The 7,905-nt window shown below is 36.3% G+C and overlaps 1 non-coding gene across 1 annotated transcript; it reads left to right on the top strand.

Annotated features, from left to right (window-relative positions):
- The first annotated feature begins 3,164 nt into the window (after positions 1 to 3,164).
- Positions 3,165 to 3,237, top strand: TRNAR-ACG. Its single transcript has one exon. It is a non-coding gene; the product is annotated as a tRNA-Arg (tRNA).
- The last annotated feature ends 4,668 nt before the right edge of the window (positions 3,238 to 7,905 follow it).

Here is a 7,905-nt window from a genome sequence, read left to right as displayed (position 1 = left end):
TGGTTGATTATGTCGCCCATTTGGTAAATTCAACTTAGCAATAAAGCATTGACAAGTGTGTTCACTTCTCTCCATGCCAAACAAAATATCATCATCTGGTTCTTTAATCTATTTTTAATCCTTATATCAGTCTGCGACGATGGAACCAATTTTTCACCCAATCTGAACTGGTTGTTTTACCTCTTCTTTTTTACTCTCCATAAATGTACAGCTTTATAAAAGTTGTTGTATTGCTTGGGGCCAATTTACTTATATTATGCTCAACTTTAGCTCATGAACTGCATGGCAAAACCTAATTCTGGTTGGTCTTCTGCCACTTGTTTTATGGCTGTGTAGGCAACGGATGGCATTCTTCTTTGTTGCCAGTTGTGAATTATTTTGTACAAGGCCTCTCAGCAGCTACCTATGTTTTGCGAGGTTATGACAGTATGTAGCTAGCATGTATGGATTTTACATACTTCTGCACAGGTTGAGATGCATCACATGATCTTCTTCTCTTGATTGATGGGTATTGCAGAGTCCTTTCTTTGCCACAAAGGGCAGGAGCTGTGCCATTCAACTCAAAAGGACAAAGAGTTCATCACAAGGGGGTGGCCTCTAGGATATTTACACAAAAGAGGAAATGTATTTTTGTATAGAACCAAATTATACTATCTAATTGAGTAAATTATACTCCCTCCGTCCCAAAATTCTTGTCTTAAATTTGTCTAGATACGGATGTATCAAGTCACATTTTAGTATTAGATACATCCGTATCTAGACAAATCTAAGACAAGAATTTCAGGACGGAGGGAGTATCATGTAGTGAGTACATTTTATTGTGTCACCTATGTTTATATCTTTTTTAATGCAAGTTTACTACTACTCCGACTTTCTAATTGCAGGCTCAACTATTTGGACCCACTGATCTGATTTTGTTTGGTTTGTGTATGTGTATACTGAAGTCTGGTGAATCCCTAAAGAACCAAATCTTCATTCCTATCTCATATATGCTATCTTAAATGCAAAGTGTTAGCTACTCTAGTCTCATGTTTGAAAATGTGATTGATTATAAAATGCGCATGCTTTCGTATATATTTGCAAAGAAAAAAATCCTTATTAATTTTTTATTAAAATGGTTTGTGTCGGTACCCTGAGTGGTTGCTCATACTTAAAGTTACTAACAAATACAAGTATTTTCAATGTGCTTATGGTTATAAATGAGACTCACTCTACGCCTAAGTTGTTGCTAAAACCTATTTTTACCGAGAAAGACAAACCTTTCCAAAACACTTATTGTACAGATTTTGAAAAACAATTCTATTTGATTTTTTCATACCAAGACATGTTTTTTTTAAATTAGACTCTATACATTAAGTTAAGCCGTGTATATTCATATCATTATAAAAAATCATTTCATAGTGTTTCTTATTAGAGGGGGATTAAACCATGGGATTTTGTTTCATTGCGAACATGATTTTAGTGTGCCTCTGCGCCATTTGGCGCAACGGATCCACTAGTAGTATCAAGGTCCGAAAGGGAGACTATGAAGCAAAATGAAGGGTGGAAAAAGGAGTTGGAGACTATGTTGTGAACAAAACAGAAGGTTGAGGTTCAGGCTCTCAGCTTATTTGGAATGATGCTGACGTCTTGGAGATTAAGTTTTAATGTGTATTTGGATACAGATGCCTCATAAAAAAATAGTTTGATGCAACTACATCGATTTTTTTTCTCCCCAACGCAAGCTACTACTGGTGGGCCTCATTAAGAAATAGAAAATAGAAACTTTAATACATATGCATCTTTACTCTTCATTTCAACTTTTTCAGCCTTTTACATTGAACCACACGTTATCTTCCTAAGCACCCACCTCTTGTAGAGGATCCCGCTTCCCTATCCAAACCGAATTTCCTTGATCCGATCCTACATGGCACACGGGACATCATCATAAGGCTATGCATTGACCATGCCATGTTTACAGAGAATGAATGATGCTGACGTCTTGGATGAAAGCTAATAGTTTGTCTTCTTTTCCATGAGGATGAGCCGAAATAGTACAATTATGTTGTAGTGTTTCTTGCTCTGAGATATGATCTTCTTTGGATGTAGTAGCACTTTTGAACTTGTGCTTATCCTCGTCTCTGTGGTAGCTCTACATCAAGTATTTCTTTTTGTTGATCTCTCTTTTCACATATTTTCTTCACAAAATATTGTGCCCAAATAATGAAGACCGCCATTGGAATGGATATAACATGATTTTTTATTTTGCTAATTGTTTTGCAACTCTCTATACAGCCGCTAATAAGAAGTCCTTTGATCTCAGATGCGGAGTTGATGAATTTTTTTGCCAATATGCATGTGATTTTTTGGACGAACCCAAATATCTCTTTTCCCTGGAGTAGAAGAATGCTCCTTCACTTTGTTAGAAACAGAGAGGGAGAGAGAGTAGGATTGCGAACTGGATTCACCATTAGCAGGGGTGGCGAGCAAACTTGAACTTTTATGGCGGAAAAAGTGTGGACAAAGGACAAGGCGAAGAAGAAAAGTGATTTAGTGGTAAACAACAAGAAGATAAGCATGATTAATATTGAGCCACTAGAATATGTATGCCCTGATTGCAACGCACGCGTAACTAACTAGTCAAAGTTAGAAAATTGACTGCACAAGTTCTATGATGTCATTTTTTATGAATAAATGAAATATTATTATCTGCATAAACACAAGATAATATCTTCAGGTTTGTAGTGCGTTTTTAGAAAAATAAAGTCCATCTTGATTGCTAGCAGATTAATGTTTGTAAGTAATAAGTACTCCACTATACATAAAAGCATGTAAATAAACTTACCTGGAGCTCCATATATTGTTAGTACCAATCCAACGGCCGGCTGTGCATGAATCGCGTCGACACATCGAAACCGCGGTGAAACAATCGTTCAGTGTTTGTAGCTATAATATACTGTGAAGTGACACGTTTAGTGGTGGTATGCCTGGTCAGATCCATCTTGATGTGGCCTTGCCGCGGCCGTGTAACAACAGGAGCAGCTGCATTCTAAGGTTACAATTGGTTCAGTGTAATGTCAGGTCTGCTTGCCAAGTGATCACAGAGATGCCCTCACTAATCCGCATAATGACTCGGTCACTGCTGTCTAATCGAGTAAGTTTACCATTTGTGCACATTCGTCAACGACTCCGTGGCCCAATGGATAAGGCGCTGGTCTACGAAACCAGAGATTCTGGGTTCGATCCCCAGCGGAGTCGATGGTTTTTGTATTATTTTTGATCAAAGAAAAAGAGTCACTGAAAAGAAAAGAGAAAAAAAAGCTTGTGCGCCATTATCTTCCCCGTCGATGGTTTTTGTATTATTTTTGGTCAGAAATGGTTCTCCTCGTGAACTCTTTCCTCCCTCCAGGACCTCACTGCCGTAGATACTAATCATATTATAAACAGCCTGAAACTAAAAGATAAACACCACTGCTAATTTTTGCTACTTATTGAACTCCAAAATGTATATTAACAATTTTTTTAACAAAACATATCAGTGCTATTTTTCATTCATTAAGAAGACCGACAGAGCAGGGAAACTACAGGGGAAATACAAGGAGTCGATGGTTTTTGTATTATTTTTGGTCAAAGAAAAAGAGTCACTGAAAAGAAAAGAGAAAAAAAAGCTTGTGCGCCATTATCTTCCCCGTCGATGGTTTTTGTATTATTTTTGGTCAGAAATGGTTCTCCTCGTGAACTCTTTCCTCCCTCCAGGACCTCACTGCCGTAGATACTAATCATATTATAAACAGCCTGAAACTAAAAGATAAACACCACTGCTAATTTTTGCTACTTATTGAACTCCAAAATGTATATTAACAATTTTTTTAACAAAACATATCAGTGCTATTTTTCATTCATTAAGAAGACCGACAGAGCAGGGAAACTACAGGGGAAATACAAGGAGTCGATGGTTTTTGTATTATTTTTGGTCAAAGAAAAAGAGTCACTGAAAAGAAAAGAGAAAAAAAAGCTTGTGCGCCATTATCTTCCCCGTCGATGGTTTTTGTATTATTTTTGGTCAGAAATGGTTCTCCTCGTGAACTCTTTCCTCCCTCCAGGACCTCACTGCCGTAGATACTAATCATATTATAAACAGCCTGAAACTAAAAGATAAACACCACTGCTAATTTTTGCTACTTATTGAACTCCAAAATGTATATTAACAATTTTTTTAACAAAACATATCAGTGCTATTTTTCATTCATTAAGAAGACCGACAGAGCAGGGAAACTACAGGGGAAATACAAGGAGTCGATGGTTTTTGTATTATTTTTGGTCAAAGAAAAAGAGTCACTGAAAAGAAAAGAGAAAAAAAAGCTTGTGCGCCATTATCTTCCCCGTCGATGGTTTTTGTATTATTTTTGGTCAGAAATGGTTCTCCTCGTGAACTCTTTCCTCCCTCCAGGACCTCACTGCCGTAGATACTAATCATATTATAAACAGCCTGAAACTAAAAGATAAACACCACTGCTAATTTTTGCTACTTATTGAACTCCAAAATGTATATTAACAATTTTTTTAACAAAACATATCAGTGCTATTTTTCATTCATTAAGAAGACCGACAGAGCAGGGAAACTACAGGGGAAATACAAGGAGTCGATGGTTTTTGTATTATTTTTGGTCAAAGAAAAAGAGTCACTGAAAAGAAAAGAGAAAAAAAAGCTTGTGCGCCATTATCTTCCCCGTCGATGGTTTTTGTATTATTTTTGGTCAGAAATGGTTCTCCTCGTGAACTCTTTCCTCCCTCCAGGACCTCACTGCCGTAGATACTAATCATATTATAAACAGCCTGAAACTAAAAGATAAACACCACTGCTAATTTTTGCTACTTATTGAACTCCAAAATGTATATTAACAATTTTTTTAACAAAACATATCAGTGCTATTTTTCATTCATTAAGAAGACCGACAGAGCAGGGAAACTACAGGGGAAATACAAGGAGTCGATGGTTTTTGTATTATTTTTGGTCAAAGAAAAAGAGTCACTGAAAAGAAAAGAGAAAAAAAAGCTTGTGCGCCATTATCTTCCCCGTCGATGGTTTTTGTATTATTTTTGGTCAGAAATGGTTCTCCTCGTGAACTCTTTCCTCCCTCCAGGACCTCACTGCCGTAGATACTAATCATATTATAAACAGCCTGAAACTAAAAGATAAACACCACTGCTAATTTTTGCTACTTATTGAACTCCAAAATGTATATTAACAATTTTTTTAACAAAACATATCAGTGCTATTTTTCATTCATTAAGAAGACCGACAGAGCAGGGAAACTACAGGGGAAATACAAGGAGTCGATGGTTTTTGTATTATTTTTGGTCAAAGAAAAAGAGTCACTGAAAAGAAAAGAGAAAAAAAAGCTTGTGCGCCATTATCTTCCCCGTCGATGGTTTTTGTATTATTTTTGGTCAGAAATGGTTCTCCTCGTGAACTCTTTCCTCCCTCCAGGACCTCACTGCCGTAGATACTAATCATATTATAAACAGCCTGAAACTAAAAGATAAACACCACTGCTAATTTTTGCTACTTATTGAACTCCAAAATGTATATTAACAATTTTTTTAACAAAACATATCAGTGCTATTTTTCATTCATTAAGAAGACCGACAGAGCAGGGAAACTACAGGGGAAATACAAGGAGTCGATGGTTTTTGTATTATTTTTGGTCAAAGAAAAAGAGTCACTGAAAAGAAAAGAGAAAAAAAAGCTTGTGCGCCATTATCTTCCCCGTCGATGGTTTTTGTATTATTTTTGGTCAGAAATGGTTCTCCTCGTGAACTCTTTCCTCCCTCCAGGACCTCACTGCCGTAGATACTAATCATATTATAAACAGCCTGAAACTAAAAGATAAACACCACTGCTAATTTTTGCTACTTATTGAACTCCAAAATGTATATTAACAATTTTTTTAACAAAACATATCAGTGCTATTTTTCATTCATTAAGAAGACCGACAGAGCAGGGAAACTACAGGGGAAATACAAGGAGTCGATGGTTTTTGTATTATTTTTGGTCAAAGAAAAAGAGTCACTGAAAAGAAAAGAGAAAAAAAAGCTTGTGCGCCATTATCTTCCCCGTCGATGGTTTTTGTATTATTTTTGGTCAGAAATGGTTCTCCTCGTGAACTCTTTCCTCCCTCCAGGACCTCACTGCCGTAGATACTAATCATATTATAAACAGCCTGAAACTAAAAGATAAACACCACTGCTAATTTTTGCTACTTATTGAACTCCAAAATGTATATTAACAATTTTTTTAACAAAACATATCAGTGCTATTTTTCATTCATTAAGAAGACCGACAGAGCAGGGAAACTACAGGGGAAATACAAGGAGTCGATGGTTTTTGTATTATTTTTGGTCAAAGAAAAAGAGTCACTGAAAAGAAAAGAGAAAAAAAAGCTTGTGCGCCATTATCTTCCCCGTCGATGGTTTTTGTATTATTTTTGGTCAGAAATGGTTCTCCTCGTGAACTCTTTCCTCCCTCCAGGACCTCACTGCCGTAGATACTAATCATATTATAAACAGCCTGAAACTAAAAGATAAACACCACTGCTAATTTTTGCTACTTATTGAACTCCAAAATGTATATTAACAATTTTTTTAACAAAACATATCAGTGCTATTTTTCATTCATTAAGAAGACCGACAGAGCAGGGAAACTACAGGGGAAATACAAGGAGTCGATGGTTTTTGTATTATTTTTGGTCAAAGAAAAAGAGTCACTGAAAAGAAAAGAGAAAAAAAAGCTTGTGCGCCATTATCTTCCCCGTCGATGGTTTTTGTATTATTTTTGGTCAGAAATGGTTCTCCTCGTGAACTCTTTCCTCCCTCCAGGACCTCACTGCCGTAGATACTAATCATATTATAAACAGCCTGAAACTAAAAGATAAACACCACTGCTAATTTTTGCTACTTATTGAACTCCAAAATGTATATTAACAATTTTTTTAACAAAACATATCAGTGCTATTTTTCATTCATTAAGAAGACCGACAGAGCAGGGAAACTACAGGGGAAATACAAGGAGTCGATGGTTTTTGTATTATTTTTGGTCAAAGAAAAAGAGTCACTGAAAAGAAAAGAGAAAAAAAGCTTGTGCGCCATTATCTTCCCCGTCGATGGTTTTTGTATTATTTTTGGTCAGAAATGGTTCTCCTCGTGAACTCTTTCCTCCCTCCAGGACCTCACTGCCGTAGATACTAATCATATTATAAACAGCCTGAAACTAAAAGATAAACACCACTGCTAATTTTTGCTACTTATTGAACTCCAAAATGTATATTAACAATTTTTTTAACAAAACATATCAGTGCTATTTTTCATTCATTAAGAAGACCGACAGAGCAGGGAAACTACAGGGGAAATACAAGGAGTCGATGGTTTTTGTATTATTTTTGGTCAAAGAAAAAGAGTCACTGAAAAGAAAAGAGAAAAAAAAAGCTTGTGCGCCATTACCTTCCACGTGCTGAGACCACTCACCATGATGACTCAGGCTATTTGCAACGAAGACCGACAATGAGCACCAAGTAACACTCGGATGAACTGTTTTGTGCGCCATTAGCGGAGTCGATGGTTTTTGTATTATTTTTGGTCAAAGAAAAAGAGTCACTGAAAAGAAAAGAGAAAAAAAAGCTTGTGCGCCATTATCTTCCCCGTCGATGGTTTTTGTATTATTTTTGGTCAGAAATGGTTCTCCTCGTGAACTCTTTCCTCCCTCCAGGACCTCACTGCCGTAGATACTAATCATATTATAAACAGCCTGAAACTAAAAGATAAACACCACTGCTAATTTTTGCTACTTATTGAACTCCAAAATGTATATTAACAATTTTTTTAACAAAACATATCAGTGCTATTTTTCATTCATTAAGAAGAACGACA

This window comes from Triticum urartu, chromosome 3 (genome assembly GCF_003073215.2).
Source record: "Triticum urartu cultivar G1812 chromosome 3, Tu2.1, whole genome shotgun sequence".
Taxonomy (NCBI): domain Eukaryota; kingdom Viridiplantae; phylum Streptophyta; class Magnoliopsida; order Poales; family Poaceae; genus Triticum; species Triticum urartu.
Note: the sequence above shows the minus strand (reverse complement) of the source record. Positions and strands in the feature narration are given on the sequence as shown.